The 20,053-nt window shown below is 46.9% G+C and overlaps 1 long non-coding RNA gene across 1 annotated transcript; it reads right to left on the minus strand.

Moving 5' to 3' along the window:
- Positions 1-507: 507 nt before the first annotated feature.
- Positions 508-12,148, minus strand: LOC116969205. Its single transcript, XR_004410677.1, has 3 exons — positions 12,137-12,148; positions 9,758-9,760; positions 508-581 (listed from the first exon to the last, which is right to left on the minus strand). It is a non-coding gene; the product is annotated as an uncharacterized LOC116969205 (long non-coding RNA).
- Between the last annotated feature and the right edge of the window lie 7,905 nt (positions 12,149-20,053).

Below are 20,053 nucleotides of genomic sequence, written 5' to 3' on the forward strand. Positions count from 1 at the left end.
TGATTGACAACACGTATAGTCACATGATTTTCCCTTTTCCAGCCCCTTTACAACCTTCTTCCCCTCTGTGGTTTCTTCAACCTCTTTGCTCAAAATCATTTTATTTCAATAAAGCAAAACCAACAGATATACAACTAATTTCAGATAATATACATAATGCAACAATCACACAACACATACATACAAAACATATTTTCACTTTTGGAAGAGAAAGTTATTTCTAAAACTCCGATTTAAACAAAGTCTAATACTTACAATCATAATTAAACACAATAACTTCACAATTAGTTTCCTTACAACCACATAGTTAAAATACAGTTACTTATGGATTACAAAGATTAAAGATGAGTTTTGCCTCATTCTTACAAAGTGATAAAGACAAAGTTCTAATCACCACAATTTCCAACTACAGACACATCAAGGCCATTAATTGTCACACTTGATTGCTTCTTCCCAAGCTCGGGTCTAATTTCATTCTGGTATTACAACCTCCCCCTACTATCTCTGGAGGAAAGGAATGTAACGCTTCTTCACTAAAAGCATTCCTCACAAACAAATGAAAGAGTATCAAAACAGAGTTACTTTATCATTTTCTGGTAACCATAAGAAATCCTTTTGCAAAGGTCCACACAACCATCTCTTATTCCAACATACAGCCTTATCTCTTATCCCAACATAAACACATGTAAACAGCACAAACCATCTCACAGTCTAGTATCTACCCTTGGTGCCTACATAGGCAACCATAAATCGCCTTAAATGACACAGCCAACTCTGAGATGTTGTTCACAAGGAAGAAGGATGGTGCCCATGTCATGGATAAGGCCCCTTAATAACCTCTATTATAAACACCAACCTAAACCAACTTCAACTTCTTACAGCATGATTATTGCTTCAAAGCAATAAAGAATAGATATGCCTATTCAGATCAACCTTTCCATGTTATGATAAGCCATCTGTTCTCCTGTGTGTGTTCTTTGTTCTTTATTTCTTTGTGGAGGCCTGTATTTCTGTATTTCTGAAAGTCCCAACTCCAAACCCTTCTCTTGCAACTTAACACAAGTTCCTTAAGAACTTGCTATCATTTGAGCAATTTTATTATATATTTCCTCACGGGTCGGCTCCATCTTGGGGCCGGGGGCGTCGCCGTCATTTCTGGGCTGAGTGAGGCAAAGGGGCGGGGCCTGTCCGCGACGTCATTTCCGAGGTGATGCCCCTCTCTCCAGAATCCAGCCCGGAAATGACGCATCTGCCGCGGCCACAAGATGGAGCCGACCCGCAATGGACCAAGATCTTTGCAATGGACGGTGAGAGAGAGAGAGAGGGAGTGAGAGGGAGTGAGAGAGAGAGAGAGAAAGAAAGAGAGAGATGGAGAGAGAGATGGAGGGAGGGAGAGAGAAAGAGAGGGGGTGAAAGAGAGAGGAGGAGAAAGAGGGGATAGTGAGGGAGAGAGATTTAAAAATGTTAAATCTTTTCTTAAATGGATAGATGTTTAGATCTAGTAATTGAATGTTGTAATTAGCTACAGTTGGGTAACTAACTAATTATATGCTTTAATTTCAGGTCATCCAAGTAAGATTGTTTCATATTTGTTTCAGAATGCTTCAATCTATAGGGAGGTTTCACGGCAGTGGGGTCACGACCCATGACCCGTACTGTTGCTAGGCTACTCCAAATGGAGTACACGCGATGAACTGCAGGTAGGCACTTACCATTGTTTCCAGCGTAGCGGGCCCGTTAAAACCCCACCGCTGAAATTGTCCATTTTTGCGCTGTAAATAATTATGGAAATCGGGATAAGCGTGTGAGACATTTAGCCAACTTCAGAATTCCAAAAGTGAGGAGAAATGACGGTGGATAGAAGCGAGAGCTGAAGGGACAACAACAGACTTGGCGAACATTGGCCGTTTGCTCATTGCATTTCATCAACAAAGGCATTATTTGTGTTTTTTCTTGATTCCTTTGGCATCTAAAAAGTTTCAGAAGTGATAAATCTGGCTGTAATTTTCTTAAATCGCCCATGGTTCCCAAGTAGGTTTTTACATACAAAATGAAAACCCATCTGAAGAAAAAATTTACAGCCAGATTTATCACTTCTGAGAATTTTTAGATACCAAAGGAATCAAGCAAAAACACAAATAATGCCTTACTTGATGAAATGCAGTGAGCAAACGCGATAATTCCCAATTTTTTCAATGTTTACCAAGCACTTTAGCTGCTGTAGTCCCTTCAGTTCTCGCTTCTCTTTACCTTCATTTCGCTTCACTTTTGGAATTCTGAAGTTGGGTACACGTCTCTCACACTTACCCTGACTTCCACAATTTTTTTTCAGCGCAAACATTCACCATTTTGACGGTTTTTAACAGGTAGGAAAGTACGCGTTTCTTGCATTAATAACATATTCCGGAAGTTACGGATGTCCTCCAGATGCATTGAGCGGCTCCGTGCGTCAAGCCCTATGACCCAGTGACCTTACTAGCAACCCCCCCTATTAAAAATGTTATGGCCATTTTCATAGCATCTTGTTCCCTATTGCTTTTCCATTGACTTAACACAAAAGCTGTGATCAAGGACAGTCAAAAGCCCATAACTTTCTTAAAGATTAAGAGAACTGAAAGAAACTTTCAGTTATTATTGATTGAATAGCAATGTTACAAAATTTTGAGATTTTAAAAATCAAGACTGCAATTTATCCCATCAGATAAAGCATAAAAAGAAGTTTAATTTGACACCTAATTCACTTTCATATTAAAAAGGTTATGGCCATTTTCATAGCATCTTGTTCCCTATTGCTTTTCCATTGACTTAATACAAAAGCTGTGATTGAGGACAGTCAAAAGCCCATAACTTTCTGAAACATTAAGAGAACTGAATGACATTTTCAGTTATTATAGATTGAAGTATTCTGAAACAAATATGAATCAATCTTACTTGGATGACCTGAAATTAAAGCATATAAGAGTACAGAGAAGGTTCACCAGACTGATTCCTGGGATGTCAGGACTTTCATATGAAGAAAGACTGGGTAGACTTGGCTTGTACTCGCTAGAATTTAGAAGATTGGGGGGACCTTATAGAAATTTGCACAATTCATAAGGGGTTGGACAGGCTAGATGCAGGAAGATTGTTCCCGATGTTGGGGAAATACAGAACATGGGGCCACACACAGTTTAAGGATAAGGGGGAAATGTTTTAGGACCGAGATGAGAAAAACATTTTTTCACACAGAGAGTGGTGAATGTGTGGAATTCTCTGCCACAGAAGGTAGTTGAGGCCACAGTTCATTGGCTATATTTAAGAGGGAGTTAGATGTGGCCCTTGTGTTGAAATGGATCAGGGGATATGGGGAGAAGGCAGGTACAGGATACTGAGTTGGATGATCAGCCATGATTCTATCACATTGAATGGCGGTGCTGGCTCAAAGGGCCGAATGGTCTACTCCTGCACCTATTGTCTATTTCCCCAGCGCCCCTGCCATTCACAGCGAAGATCACTCCCTGGTTTGACTTCCTAAACTGCAACACCCTCCCCTCCCCCAAACAATGTGACCTCCTCCCTGTGGCTCCCTGCCACCTCCTGCTCCTTACCCCCGTTTGCTATGTTTCTATCTTGTTCCCTATTTTTTTTCCATTGACTTAACACAAAAGCTGTGATCGAGGACAGTCAAAAGCCCATAACTTTCTGAAACATTAAGAGAACTGAATGAAATTTTCAGTTATTATAGATTGAAGCATTCTGAAACAAATATGAAACAATCTTACTTGGATGACCTGAAATTAAAGCATATAATTAGTTAGTTACCCAATTGTAGCTAATTACAAAATTCAATTACTAGATCTAAACATCTATCCATTTCTTAAGAAAAGATTTAACATTTTTAAATCTCTCTCCCTCTCTCCCCCCTCTTTCTCCCCCCTATCGTTCTGTCTCTTTCTCCCCCTCCCTCTATCTCTCTCTCTCTCTCTCTTTCATAGAAACATAAAAAATAGGTGCAAGAGTAGGCCATTCGGCCCTTCGAGCCTGCACCGCCATTCAATATGATCATGGCTGATCATCCAACTCAGTATCCTGTACCTGCCTTCTCTCCATACACCCTGATCACTTTAGCCACAAGGGCCACATCTAACTCCCTCTTAAATATAGCCAATGAACTGGCCTCAACTACCTTCTGTGGCAGAGAATTCCACAGATTCACCACTCTCTGTGTAAAAAATTATTTTCCAATCTCGGTCCTAAAAGACTTCCCTCTTATCCTTAAACTGTGACCCGATGTTCTGGACTTCCCCAACATCGGGAACAATCTTCCTGCATCTAGCCTGTCCAACCCCTTAAGAATTTTGTAAGTTTCTATAAGATCCCCCCTCAATCTTCTAAATTCTAGCGAGTACAAGCCGTGTCTATCCAGTCTTTCTTCATATGAAAGTCCTGACATCCCAGGAATCAGTCGTTCTCCCTCTCTCTTTCACTCTCTACCTCTCCCTCCCTCTATCTCTCCCTCCCTCTCTCTCTCTTTCTCATTGTCCAGTGCGGGTCGGCTCCATCTTGGGGCCGCGGCAGAGGCGTCATTTCCGGGCTGAGGCCGCCCCGCTGAAAGATTACAGAGGGAGGGGGGAGAGAGGGGCATCAGCCCGGAAATGACGTCACCGGCCCCGTTGCCCCGCAGAGAGAGATAGAGAGCGGGAGAGAAAGAGAGAGAGATAACGAGAGAGAGAGAGTGTGGGAGGGAGAGAGAGATGGGGGAGAGAGAGAGAGAGAGAGGGGGGGGGGGGGGGGGGGGGGGAGGGAGAGAGAAGGGGATAGAGAGAGGGTGGGGAGGGAGAGATGGAGAGAGAGAAGGGGATAACGAGAGAGAGAGGGTGGGGAGGAAGAGATGGCGAGAGAGAAGGGGATAGAGAGAGAGGGTGGGGAGGGAGAGATGGAGAGAGAGGGGATGGCGGAGAGGGAGAGATGGAGAGTGAAAGAGAGAGAGAGAGAGAGAATGAGAGGGAGGGAGAGAGATGGAGAGATAGAGAGAGAGAGGGCGGGGAGGAGAGGGATGGAGAGAGAGAGAAGGGGATAGAGAGAGGGAAAGAGAGGGAGGGCGAGATGGAGAGGGGATAAAGAGAGAGCGAGGTAGGGTGGGGGTGAGAGAGGGAGGGTTAGGGTGGGGAGGGAGAGATGGAGAGAGAGAAGGGGATAGAGAGGGTAGGGAGGGAGAGATGGAAAGGGGAGAGAGAGAGAGAGGGTGGGGAGGGAGAGATGGAGAGAGCGAAGGGGATAGAGAGAGATGAAGAGCGAGAAGGGGATAGAGAGAGGGGGGGAGAGGAGAGAGGAGAGAGAGAGGGGATAGAGAGAGAGGTGGGGAGGGAGATGGAGAGAGAGAAGGTGATAGAGAGAGAGGGAGCGGTGGGGAGGGAGAGACGGGGGTAGAGAGAGAGGGGGTGGGGAGGGAGAGATGGGGAGAGAGAAGGGGATGGAGGAGAGGGGGAAAGAGGGTGGGGAGAGAGAGAGAACAAGAGAGAGAGAGAGGGAGTGGGGAGAGAGTGAGTGTGGGGAGAGAGAGAGAACGATAGGGGAGAGGGAGAGAGAGACAGCGAGTGAGAGAGATAGAGAGTGTGGGGGTGGAGAGGAGGAGAGGGAGAGATTCAAGATTCAAGAGAGTTTATTGTCCTGTGTCCCTGACAGGGGGGAGAGGAGATCCATGTCTCTGAGAGGGGGGGGGGAGAGACGGGGAGATTTTAAAATGTTACAGCCATATTTATCACTTCTGAAACTTTTTAGATGCCGAGGGAATCAAGAAAAAACACACGGTGAGCGCTCACCTGCAGTACATGGCGTGTCCTCCAGTTGGCGTAGCGGGGCAACAGTGACCCGACTGCCGTGAAACCTCCCTATTGCGGTTAGTTAGTGATGAACTAACAACCTCTGTCTGTCTGTCTGTCTGTCTACTACACGTTGTTGTCATTCAAGATGATTTAAACTTCCCACCTGTGTTTATTCAACTCATTTCCAGCGGGAATGTGAAGGTCGGTCGTGGAGAAGCGAACTCCCAGTGACCGAGCGCGCGAGCGAGCGACCGTTGGTGAAGAACCTTCTGGAAACGGCGGGAAATAACGGGCGGCAACGGCTGAGGGAGCGCGAGCGGCGACAGTTGGTGGGATCCCGGCGGCCATCTTGACTGTCGGTGATGGCCGCGGCTCCGGGCACCAACTGTCGCAAGGTCCCGCCCCCCCATCCGCGCTGATTGGACGAGGACGCGGCGACCGACGGCGGTCCCGGCCAATGGGCAGAGGGCTAGAGGGACATCCCGCCTCCCATAGGTTTTGATTGGATGGAAACTGATTGATGGGCGGACGGATCATCCAATAGGCGGGGGTTGGAGGTTGTCCCGCCCCCTGTTGTTGCTGGTTGGATGGAGACGGGAGAGGGGCGGACGGATCATCCAATGAGGAGGGGGTTCGGGTCTGAGGGTTGTCCCGACCGCGCGCATTGGAGGAGGATGGGAGACTGACGGATGGAAGGGCCAATGGGCGGGTGAGTTGGTCGTTGTCCCGCCACCTATCGTTGCTCATTGGAGGAGGAGGGAGACGGACAGACGGCCCGGCCAATTGGGGGGGGGGGGGGGGGTCGATAGCCGTCGACAATTGAGAAGGTGACGGGCGGGAGTGTCAACAGCTGGAGGCCGAGCCTTATCCGCCCGGGAGCGAGTGTAATACAGTTTATTCGCCCGGGAGCGAGTGTAATACAGTTTGCTCACTGCATTTCATCAAGTAAGGCATTATTTGTGGGGGGTTTCTTGATTTCTTTGGTAAATAAAAATTCTCAGAAGTGATAAATCTGGCTGTAAATTTTTCTTCAGATGCGTTTTCATTATGTATGTAAAACCCCACTTGAGAACCATGGGCGATTAAAAAAATTACAGCCAAATTTATCACTTCTGAAACTTTTTAGATGCCAAAGGAATTAAGAAAAAACACAAATAATGCCTTAGTTGATGCAATGCAGTGAGCAAACGGCCAATGTTCGCCAAGCACTCTGGCTGTTGTTGTCCCCCTTATTCTTAAACTGTGACCCCTTGTTCTGGACTTCCCCAACATCGGGAACAATCTTCCTGCATCTAGCCTGTCCAACCCCTTAAGAATTTTGTACGTTTCCATAAGATCCCCCCTCAATCTTCTAAATTCTAGCGAGTACAAGCCGAGTCTATCCAGTCTTTCTTCATATGAAAGTCCTGACATCCCAGGAATCAGTCTGGTGAACCTTCTCTGTACTCCCTCTATGGCAAGAATGTCTTTCCTCAGATTAGGAGCCCAAAACTGTACGCAATACTCCAGGTGTGGTCTCACCAAGACCCTGTACAACTGCAGTAGAACCTCGCTGCTCCTATACTCAAATCCTTTTGCTATGAATGCTAACATACCATTCGCTTTCTTAACTGCCTGCTGCACCTGCATGCCTACTTTCAATGACTGGTGTACCATGACACCCTAGTCTCGTTGCATCTCCCCTTTTCCTAATCGGCCACCATTCAGATAATCTTGTTCCTTTTTTACTTAGTATGGCTGTATGGTAACTCAAATACAACTTGAAAACATCCAGTGAATTGGCCTCCACTGCCTTCTGTGGCAGGGAATTCCACAGATTCACAACCCTCTGTGTGAAAATGTTTTTCCTCATCTCAGTCCTATACGACCTACCCGTTATTCTTAAACGGTGGCCCCTGGTTCTGATAATATCCTATTATATAATACAAATTATAACATAAGGTATTTTATTAAGTAAAGATTAATTTGACTTCTTTGTGTTTTGGGTTCTGAAGCTTTGTAATTCTGTGCTGTAGGTGAGCTGGGTGATCAGGAGATTGGAGGCCAGCATTCAAACTGCATCCAAGCTGCTTCCTGTTGTGCCCAAGCAAAAGATATTGACAGCGGTGGGAGAGGATGTGTTTCCTGAGAATGTGCTGGCTTCTGTCAACAGAAGCCTTGAGAGAGGATGTGTTTCCTTTGGAGTTGGGTCTCCGTAAACAGGAGCCTCTGCAGGTAATTGATACAGATCCTTACATTGTTTAAGAAGGTAGTTTAGCAGTTTAATTTGTGGAATTCGACTGAGCTGAACTGCAATGCTACATATTTTGGGTAGTGAGTCGAGGACTTTTAGCCAGCAAAATGTAAATGTCTATGATTACTCTTTGGGATACAATTTTCACTTCCTTCTTTCTCGTAATGCTTTGCTTGTCCGGGGTTATCTTTAGTCTATATATCTTATAAGTAGAATAAATGACTGTACAACTTTTAAAGAAGGGAGCCACCCTCAATTGGATCAAAAATTTTAGTTAGGGAACACTTCGGAAGTTTTTTGTTTTGTAATGCCTGCGATCATCCTCAGTCGGGGAAGAAGATCTAGGTTTTTGGGGGTTAATTTTTTTGTTGTTGTTATTATAAGGGGATGAGGGAAAGGTTTGGGGGTGATGGCAGCTCATTCTTTGATTGTTACAAATGCACTCGACTTTCTTTTTTTTGTGTGCTTTTTTTCTCTTCTCCCCCCCAATTGTGGGCTCTCACATGCAGCCTTCGCATGGTTCTGGATGGCAGATGCTGTATGTATTTTTTGAATCATATTTTGAAATATGGCTAATGGTGATATTGATGGAGGCAATCCTGTGAGGTTTATATCTTGGAATGTAAAGGTGCTTAATGGTCCGGTTAAAAGAGCTAAAGTTTTTTCTCACCTAAAACAACTAAAAACAGATATACTACTTTTACAAGAGACTCACTTAAGACTGCAAGATCATAATAGACTGCGTAAAACGTGGGTTAGTCAGATTTTTCACTCCAGATTTAATAGTAGGTCCAGGGGTGTGGCAATATTAATCAACAAAAGAATACAGTTTACACCGTCTGACGTAGTCAGTGACCCTAATGGCCGGTTTATTATAGTTTCCGGGTGTCTTTTTCAAAAACCTGTCGTTTTAGTGAATGTTTATGCTCCTAATTGGGATGATGTTCACTTTGCAAATAAGGTTCTGTCATTAATACCCGATCTGAACACGCACCAGCTAATTATTTCGGGAGACCTGAACTGTGCTATTAATCCACTGCTTGATAGGTCTAGTTCTAAGGGGACACCTTCTGGTATGGCAAAGACCTTCTCACTGTTTATGCAACAAAATGGTTATGTGGACCCCTGGAGATTTCTGAACCCAACTGCTAGACAATTCTCTTTTTTTTCTCATGTTCACCATTCTTTTTCCAGAATAGACTATTATTTTATAGACAGCCCCTTCATTCCTAGGGTTAAGAAAATTGAATATACCGCTATAGTAATATCAGATCACTCACCTGTGATACTGGACCTAGGCTTTCCTTTAAATATTAAAGAACGACCTCTTTGGAAACTCAATCCCCTTTTGCTTTCCAATGAAAAATGTTGCAGTTTTGTATCAGCTAACATAGACACATTCCTCGAAATTAATAAAACTGAGTCCGTATCCTGCTCTGTAATTTGGGAAACTTTAAAAGCCTACTTAAGAGGTCAAATCATATCTTATACTTCATACGCCAATAAAGAACGCAAGAAGGAAATGGAAACCCTGTTAAAATCCATCTTGACCCTGGATAGGCAATATTCTGAAGCACCCACCACCCAATTATACAAAAGCCGGGCTGATTTACAAACAAAATTCAATCTTTTATCTACTAATCAAACAGAACAACTAATTCTCCGGACTCGTGGTCTTTATTATGAATATGGTGATAAGGCGAGCCGGCTTATGGCTCACCAACTGAAGCGTCAATCCGCGTCACGGCTTATTCCTCAGATAAGAGACATACACCAAGACATAACAAGCAATCCAAAAGAAATAAACAATACTTTCACAGCCTTTTATTCTTCTCTTTACACCTCAGAATTCCCCTTGGATACTATGAATATGGAAACTTTCTTAGAAGATTTGGAAATACCCACTCTGGAATTAGAAGACGCAGAAAATCTAGACCAACCCCTTGGGCAGGAAGAGATTAATAATGCCATTATGGTGATGCAGAGTGGTAAAACCCCGGGCCCTGACCACTACCCATTAGAATTTTATAAGAAATTTAAGGATAAGCTCACACCTGTTCTTTTAGAAATGTTTGAAGAATCTTTGGGAAAAGGTTCATTACCCCCCACTCTTTCACAGGCTTCTATTTCACTTCTTCTTAAAAAAGACAAGGATCCGACTCAATGTGGATCATATTGCCCCATCTCACTTTTGAATGTAGATGTAAAAATTTTGGCGAAGGCGCTGGCTTGCCGTTTAGAATGCCAACTTCACAAAATAATCTCAGAAGATCAAACAGGTTTCATTAAAAATCGTCATTCCTTTTCTAATATCCGCCGATTGGCCAGCGAGGTCTATTCGCCCAGTGCTTCTCCGCGCCCAGAGGCTGTTATCTCTTTGGACGCGGAGAAGGCATTCGATCGAGTGGAGTGGCCATATTTGTTCAGAGTCTTGGAGAGATTTGGATTTGGCAAAATATTTGTAGCCTGGGTTAAGCTATTATATCATTCACCCTTAGCATGTGTACAGACAAATTATTTGCGATCTGATTATTTTCAATTAACACGTGGCACTCGTCAAGGCTGCCCATTGTCTCCGCTTCTTTTTGCGATTGCAATTGAGCCCCTCTCTATTACACTTAGGTCAACTACATTATTCCAGGGCATTAGGAGAGGAAACAGGGAACATCGTGTGTCTCTATATGCTGACGACCTTCTTCTTTATGTGAGTGACCCTACAGCCAGTGGCCCTGCAATTGTGTCCTTGTTGGATCAGTTTGGGACTTTTTCCGGCTATAAACTAAACCTCCAAAAAAGCAAATGCTTTCCCATCAACTTAGCCCTACAGATCCAACAGGAAACCCTGCCCTTTCCCATATCTCAAGAAGGTTTTGTATATTTAGGAATACACATCACCCGCTTTTTCACATCCCTGTTTGCAGCTAACTACATGCCTCAAGTTAGCCAAATGAAGGCTGACTTTGAGAGATGGCGTAGTCTGCCACTCACTATGGCTGGGAGAGTGCAGTCAGTGAAGATGACTGTACTTCCCAGATTTCTTTACTTGTTCCAATGTTTGCCGGTTTTCCTACCCAAGTCATTTTTTAACTCAGTTAACCAATCTATAACCTCCTTTATATGGGGTAACAAGGTTCCAAGGGTCAATAAGTGCACTCTCCAAAGAGGTCGTGAAGTAGGTGGACTGGGCCTTCCTAGCTTTATTAATTATTACTGGGCATCCAATATCCAAAAGATATTATTCTGGCTCCACCGACCAGATACAGACTGGTGTCTGCTTGAATCACAATCCTGTTACTCCTCGTCTCTCCCAGCTTTAGTATATTCCTCCCTGCCATTGAAACCCTCTAGATTTACATCCAACCCTGTCATACTATCAACCATCAAAATTTTAAACCAATTTCGTTGCCATTATAAGCTTACATCCGGGTCCCATTCACAGTAACCATTTATTCCCCCCCTCTACACTTGACTCAACCTTTCGACAGTGGGGTTTGAATGGTCTTATGTCCATTAAGGATTTATACACTAACAACATATTTGATAGTTTCGACTACCTACACAAAAAACATGGCCTCCCACATAATCATTTCTTTAAATATTTTCAGGTTCGCCACTTTGTCATGAAAAAATGTCCTTCTTTTCCTGATCTCCCTCCTGTCACAGAGTTGGATAAACTCACTCTTACCTTTGCAAATAAAGGACTGATCTCTGCAGTATATTCTCAATTGATGTATTTAGGAGATCAAAACCTGAACAAAGTTAAAGCTAGGTGGGAGGATGACCTTGGTATGGATCTGTCTGAGGAATGCTGGACAGAAGCGCTGAAAAAAGTCCACTCCTCGTCATCATGTGCTAGATTGGGGCTCATACAATTTAAAGTTTTACACAGGGTTCATTTAAGCAAAGCCAGGCTTGCTAACATATATCCAGGGACGGACGCTGGCTGTGACAGGTGCTCGTTCTCTCCAGCCAATCTAGCTCATGCATTCTGGTCTTGCCCCAAACTTGTTAACTACTGGGCAGTGGTTTTTAAAACCATCAGTGAAGTCCTTGGGATGACAGTGAGACCTTGCCCGCTTGTAGCTGTATTTGGTGTAACAGATAAAACCTTGGGTTTAAATACAACCCAGTCTGATATCATTACATTTACATCACTTTTGGCCCGTAGGAGAATCTTGCTGGTCTGGAAATCTACCACTCCTCCATCTGCCGCTGCTTGGCTGGAAGACGTCATGTTTTTTTTAAGGTTAGAAAAGATTAAATTCACATTGAGGGGGTCTGTGAAAAAGTTTTATTTGAAATGGGAACCCTTTTTACCATACTTTGAGGGTCTAAAGGAACTACCTATTGACTGAGGGCACTTGACAGTAAGTGGGGATCCGCCTTTATTCTGTTTTGTTACTTTATTATTGTTAAAAAGTGCATTTGAATTTGTGATATATTTGGATTGTGAAAAAATAAGCTGCCAAGGGGTGTTTAGGGAGGGTGGGTTAGGGTTATTTTGTTTATATTATTATTATTATTATTTATAAAAAGCAAAATGGAGGAAAATGTAATGCCATACATCAGATGTACTGTGAATTTTTTTTTTCCCTCCAATAAAAAACTATTAATTTAAAAAAAAAAGAAGGTACTGCAGATGATAGACCATTGACTATGTTCCTGTTGTTTGGGGGTTTGTAACTAAAGTTTGTGAACGATATAACCATAGCATGAGAAGTATTGTGTTAGTGACAAGAATGCTTTGAATGGGTATACTCTGTGATTGATGTGTTAGACGTCATTGCTCCAACTATGTATAAACATGTGACTACGTTTCCAAAATACTATAAAAATATGCTGTATGTCTTTGTTCATTAGAGTGATGGCCCAGGAGGGTTAAGTATGTGTTGCATACTTGACTTTGTATCCCCTGCCACTCTCGCCGGCTAAATGATCAGTAACGCTTGTGTTGGTTGAACTAACTTATTGTGAGTTGACTGTTTTAAGAAATGGACCTTAACAGTTCTGAGCGCCCCCAACATGGGGAACATGTTTCCTGCATCTACCATGTCCAATCTCTCACTAATTTTATACGAATCTATAAGATACCCGCTCATCCTTCTGAATTCCAGTGAATACAAACCCAGTCAACCCATTCTTTCAACATCTGTCAGTCCCGCCATCATCATCATTTCCTGAGAAGGTTGGCATTTTCTTTCATTATTGATAACACAACATGAATTCTGAAGAATTCCGAAGAACACAGTCAGGTCAGGAAAAACTTGCTTTATTTGTTAGGCAAGGCACAAATGTGTCAAGACTTTCTTTTTAAAAAAACACTTTAAAATGCTTTTAAGTGTTTGGGCCAGTGGCAGCCAGCTGGTACTGTGAGCAGTCGGCTGTGTGCAGCTTGGCTCACTTTTGCATTTTCACTTGGGTACAGTATGAATGAGAAGATGCTGGTACTGTTGCTTGTCTGCTCCTCGACAGGGCCAAGGAGGGCTTATATTAGGAACACTTCTCCATCCGTTCCCCACCACGGATGGCTGACCTGCTGAATTCTACCGGCACTTTGGAGGGGAATGGCCAGGCGACGTGTCGGGTCTGGACCTTTCTATGGACTCATGGAGTCGGGGGGGGGGAGGAAGCTGGAAAAAAGAGTTGGGGTCGGGACAGACTCCAGGATTTCATTTGGATGAGGGGAGAGTCTCCTCAAATTGGAGAATTCTGTGTTAATGTCATTGGGCTGTAAGCTATGAGGTGCTGTTCCTCCATTTTGTGTGTCACCTCACTCTGGCAATGGAGGAGGCCCAGGACAGAAAGATCAGTGTGGGAGTGGGAAGGGGAGTTAAAATGGTTGGCAACCGGGAGATTCAACAGGCCTTGGCGGACTGGGCGCAAGTGAAGGTTAAATGCCCACCGGGTCTAGATACAAGGAACAGCGGATGCTGGTTTACAAAAAGAGACCCAATCTCCTGGAGTAACTTGCACCTCTGGAGAGCATGGACAGGCAACATTCTAGGTCAGGACCCTTCTTCAGACTGCTTGATGTGGGGGGTGGAGAAAGTGGGAAAGGAGAGGTGGGAGTGGTCGCCTTAGATTGCCTTCCCTCTACAGATGCCGCCTGACCCACTGAGTTCCTCCACCGCTTTAGAGGGAATGGACCGATGATGTTTTGAGTCAGGACCCTTCTTCAGACTGATTGGAGAGGGTGGGTGGAGGAAGCCGGAAAAGAGAGTTGGGGGCTGGACAAAGCCTGGCAAGTGATAGGTGGACACAAAATGCTGGAGTAACTCAGCGGGACGGGCAGCATCACTAGAGAGAAGGAATGGGTGAAGTTTCAGGCTGAGACCCTTCTTCTGAAGTGATAAGTGGATACAGGTGAGGGAGACACAAGAAACAGCAGATGCTGGAATCTTGCATAGAACACAATTTAATTAGATGCACAGAGTCTCTTGCCCTGAGTGGGGGAATCGAAGACCAGAGGACATGGGTTCAAGGTGAAGGGGAAAAGATTTAACAAGAATCTGAGGGGTAACTTTTCAACAGAGAGTGGTGGGTGTATGGAACAAGCTGCCGGTGGAGGTAGTTGAGGCTGGGACTGTCCCAACATTTAAGAAACAATTATAGACAGGCACATAGATGGGCCAAGTTTGGAGGGATATGGACCAAATGCAGGCAGGTGGGACTAGTGTAGCCGGGACATGTTGGTCGGCGTGGGCAAGTTGGGCCAAAGGCCTGTTTCCACACTGTATCACTCTATGATTCTAATACGTAATGCTGCAGTAACTCAGCGGGTCAGGCAGTATCTGTGGAGAACATGGATAGGTGACGTCTCACAGAGTGCTGGAGTAACTCAGCGGGTCAGACAGCATCTTTGGAGAACATGGATAGGTGAAACCCTTGGCATACTCAGCGCACACAAAGTGTCTCTCTCTGGTGTGTATCCGCTGGTCCTCCCGCAGCCCCCATGCTCTCTTGTCACAGTGGGAGCAGCTGCTCGCCGGCGTGGGCCTGCCAGTGCTTCTGCAACCCCCGCGAGCTGTCAAACGCCTCACCACAGTACGGGCAGTCGTAGGGCGGGCCACTGGTGTGCACATGCTGGTGAGACATGGCGTGGGAGGCCATGGCAAAGCGCTCTCCACACACCGGGCTGGGGACGGGACGGCCGCCGGCGTGCACCCGCTGGTGGGACAGCCGGTTGGAGGAACGGGTGAAGCCCTTGCCACACTGGGCACAGGTGTAGGGGCGCTCGCCGGTGTGGGTGCGCTGGTGCTTCAGCAGGTTGCCAGAGTGGGTGAAGCCCTTGCCGCACTGGGCGCAGGTGTTGGGGCGCTCGCCGGTGTGGGTGCGCTGGTGCTTCAGCAGGCCAATGGATTCAATGAAGCCCTTGCCGCACTGGGTGCAGGTGTAGGGCCGCTCACCGGTGTGGGTGCGCTGGTGCTGCAGCAGGCCGCTGGACTTGGTGAAGCCTTTGCCGCAGTCGCTGCAGGTGTAGGGCCGCTCTCCGGTGTGGGAGCGCTGGTGCTCCAGCAGGCTGCTGGATTGGGTGAAGCTCTTGCCGCATTGGGCGCAGGTGTAGGGCCGTTCCCCGGTGTGCACGCGCCTGTGCACCTTCAGGTGGTTGGGCGACTTGAAGCCTTTGCCGCAGTCGGGGCAGGTGAAGGGCCGCTCACTACTGTGCACCCGCCGGTGCACCCACAGCCCCGACAAAAAGGTAAAGCTATTGCCGCAGGTGGAGCAGCCATACGGTTTCTCGCCCGTGTGCATCCGCCGGTGTCTCTTCAGGACCATCGCCGTCTTGAATCTCTTGCCGCAGTCTGAGCAGTCGAAGGGGCGTTCTCCTGTGTGCACCCGCCGTGGGTCTCCAGCTCGCTCGGGCTCCGCCAGGCCTTGCCACACACGTCGCACTCATAACGCTTCTTCTTGTTGTGCCCCGTCATGTGGTCCTCCATCGAAGCTCAGCCCCTCGAAGCTCGGCCCGCACACCGAGCAGATGGGGGGCTCACCTGCACCCTGGCTGCCCTCAATGGCCGCTCACGTCCCCGTCTCTCCGTCCACAGCAACGGCTCCTAAACCCTGCAGGAGGGGAACACAGAGGGTCAACAAGCTGGCAAACAGGACATTACTAGTACATATTGAGTGTGTTTATGGCGGAGGAAACCGTTATATAATTCTGGGCGGCAAACTGGCGCAGCGGTACAGTTGCTGCCTCACCGCCAAGACGTTCAGGGTTGTAGATTAATCGGGCTCCACAAATTTGCTAAATTGTCCCTAATGTGCGTGGGATAGTGCTAGTGTACGGGGTGATCGCTGGTCGGCGCGGACTCCGTGGGCCGAAAGACCTGTTGTTTCCGCGCTGCATCTCTAAACTAAACTAAACCAAGGAAGGATGTCGACCCAAAATGCCACCCATTCCTTCTCTCCACAGATGCTGCCTGACCCGCTGAGTTACTCCAGCACTTTGTGTCTATCTTCTCCACAGATGCTGCCTGACCCGCTGAGTTACTCCAGCACTTTGTCATGGAGTCATGGTGTTATACAGCGTTGGAAAGAGGCTCTTCGGCCCAACTCGTACCCGCACTCCTAGATCCCTCGGCTCCACACATTCTGCAAGGCTGAGTTGTACAGAGTCCTAGTGAGACCACACCTGGAGTATTGTGTGCAGTTTTGGTCCCCTAATTTGAGGAAGGACATTCTTGCTATTGAGGGAGAGCAGCGTAGGTTGACAAGGTTAATTCCCGGAATGGCGGGACTGTCATATGCTGAGAGAATGGAGCGGCTGGGCTTGTACGCTGGAGTTTAGAAGGATGAGAGGATATCTTATTGAAACATATAAGATTGTTAAGGGATTGGACATGCTAGAGGCAGGAAACATGTTCCCGATGTTGGGGGAGTCCAGAACCAGGGGCCACACACACAGTTTAAGAATAAGGGGTAAGCCATTTAGTACGGAGACGAGGAAACACTTTTTCTCACGGAGAGTTGTGAGTCTGTGGAATTCTCTGCCTCAGAGGGCGGTGGAGGCCGGTTCTCTGGATACATTCAAGAGAGAGCTAGATAGGGCTCTTAAAGATAGAGGATATGGGGAGAAGGCAGGAACTGGGTACTGATTCGGGATGATCAGCCATGATCACATTGAATGGGGGTGCTGGCTCAAAGGGCCGAATGGCCTCTACTCCTGCACCTATTGTCTATTGCCCCAGCGCTCCGTCATTCAGTGAAGATCCTGCCCTGGTTTGACTTCCTAAACTGCAACACCCTCCCCACCCTCTCTCTATCCCATTCTCTCTCTCCATCTCTCCTCCATGTGGCTCCCTGCCCCTTACCCCTGCCGCCTCTTGCTCCATACCACCTTTGCTCCCTCCCCCCCTCCTCCCCACCAGGCTCCCTACCCCCTTCCTTGGCTCACTTGACCCCTCTCTTCCCCCCCCCCCATTCATCCCCCCAGGCACCAAACCCACTCCCCCTTGAATCCCTCCCCCCTCCCTTTGCTCCCTGCTTCCCCCCGCTAATCACTTCACCCCTTTTTCCAACCAACAGCCTCTCACCCCCTTCCTCCCTCCCCCGGACTGTCTCCTCTCTCACTCTCTGACACTCTCCATTTATTCCTGCCCCTCTCGGCCCCCCACCGCTCAGATATCTCTCTCTCCCCCTCCCCTCCGAACTCTCTCTCCTCAACTCCCCCTCTCTGTCTCTCCCTCTCCCTTCTCTCTTCAGCCCTCTATCTCTCTCACTCTGCCCCTCTCTCTCCCTCCCCACTCTCTATCTCTCTCTCTGTCTCTCTCTCCCTCTCCCCCCTTTCGTTCTCTCTCTCCGCACTCACTCTCTCCCCACTCCCTCTCTCTCTCACCACCCTCTTTCCCTCTCTCTATCCCCTTCTCTCTCTCCATCTCTCCCTCCCCGCCCTCTCTCTCTCTCTCTCTCTCTCCCCCCTTCTATCTCTTCATCTCTCCCTCCCCACCCTTTCCCTCTCTCTCTATCTCTTTCTCTCTCCCCATCTCTCCCTCCCCAACCTCTCCCCCTCTCTATCTCCTCTCTCTCCATCTCTCCCTCCCACCCTCTCTCCCTCCCCACCCTCTATCCCCTTCTCTCTCTCCATCTCTCCCTCCCCACCCCTCTCTCTCCATCTCTCCACATTATACTGCATCTGCCAAACATTTGCCCACTCACCCAGCCTATCCAACTCACCTTGCAGTCTCCTAGCATCCTCCTCACAGCTAACACTGCCCCCCAGCTTAGTGTCATCCGCAAACTTGGAGATATTGCCTTCAATTCCCTCATCCAGATCATTAATATATATTGTAAATATATTGGGGATAGAGAGTGAGAGAGGGTGGGGAGGGAGAGATGGAGAGAGAGAAGGGGATAGAGAGAGGGGGAAAGGGTGGGGAGGGAGAGATGGAGAGAGAAGGGTAGAGAGATAGGGTGGAGAGGGAGAGGTGGAAAGAGAGAAGGGGATAGAGAGAGAGGTGGTGGGGAGGGATAGATGGAGAGAGAGTTTGGGTGATGAGAGCTAGGGGGTTTGAGGACAGGGGAGCAGCGAGAGTGTGTTCGGATCACGCACTCGAGAGAAGGGATCGCTCGCGCGTTTGGTGTTGCGGACTCGAGAGCTGCGGGTTATCGTGCAGCGCGCGGATCATGGTGGGATGGAGAGCTCGAGCGAGATAAAGGGATAGAACCATAGAAACATAGACCTTATGTGCAGGAGTAGGCCATTCGGCCCTTCGAGCCTGCGCCGCCATTCAATATGATCATGGCTGATCATCCAACTCAGTATCCCGTACCTGCCTTCTCTCCATACCCTCTGATCCCCTTAGCCACAAGGGCCACATCTAACTCCCTCTTAAATATAGCCAATGAACTGGCTTCGACTACCCTCTGTGGCAGAGAGTTCCAGAGATTCACCACTCTCTGTGTGAAAAAAGTTCTTCTCATCTCGGTTTTAAAAGATTTCCCCCTTATCCTTAAGCTGTGACCCCTTGTCCTGGACTTCCCCAACATCGGGAGCAATCTTCCTGCATCTAGCCTGTCCAACTATAAGAATTTTATAAGTTTCTATAAGATCCCCTCTCAATCTCCTAAATTCTAGAGAGTATAAACCAAGTCTATCCAGTCTTTCTTCATAAGACAGTCCTGACATCCCAGGAATCAGTCTGGTGAACCTTCTCTGTACTCCCTCTATGGCAATAATGTCCTTCCTCAGATTTGGAGACCAAAACTGTACACAATACTCCAGGTGTGGTCTCACCAAGACCCTGTACAACTGTAGTAGAACCTCCCTGCTCCTATACTCAAATCCTTTTGCTATGAAAGCTAACATACCATTCGCTTTCTTCACTGCCTGCTGCACCTGCATGCCTACTTTCAATGACTGGTGTACCATGACACCCAGGTCTCGCTGCATCTCCCCTTTTCCTAGTTGGCCACCATTTAGATAATAGTCTGATTTCCTGTTTTTGCCACCAAAATGGATAACCTCACATTTATCCACATTATACTGCATCTGCCAAACATTTGCCCACTCACCCAGCCTATCCAAGTCACCTTGCAGTCTCCTAGCATCCTCCTCACAGCTAACACTGCCCCCCAGCTTAGTGTCATCCGCAAACTTGGAGATATTGCCTTCAATTCCCTCATCCAGATCATTAATATATATTGTAAATAGCTGGGGTCCCAGCATTGAGCCTTGCGGTACCCCACTAGTCACTGCCTGCCATTGTGAAAAGGACCCGTTTACTCCTACTCTTTGCTACTGATAGAGAGAGAGATGGAGAGAGAAGGGAATGGAGAGAGAGGGAGAGAGAGTGGGGAGGGAGAGATGGAGAGAGAGAAGTGGTTAGAGAGAGAGTGGGCGGCGAGGGAGAGATTGATTGATTGATTGATAGAATTTATTGCCACACAACCAGGGTCGGTGGTATTTTGGGTTGTCAGCAGCGGTACAATAATAAAGAACACACAAACACAATAAAAATATAACACAAACATCCACCACAGCATTCATCACTGTGGTGGAAGGCACAGAACTTGGCCA

Source organism: Amblyraja radiata, unplaced genomic scaffold (genome assembly GCF_010909765.2).
Source record: "Amblyraja radiata isolate CabotCenter1 unplaced genomic scaffold, sAmbRad1.1.pri S121, whole genome shotgun sequence".
NCBI classification, from domain to species: domain Eukaryota; kingdom Metazoa; phylum Chordata; class Chondrichthyes; order Rajiformes; family Rajidae; genus Amblyraja; species Amblyraja radiata.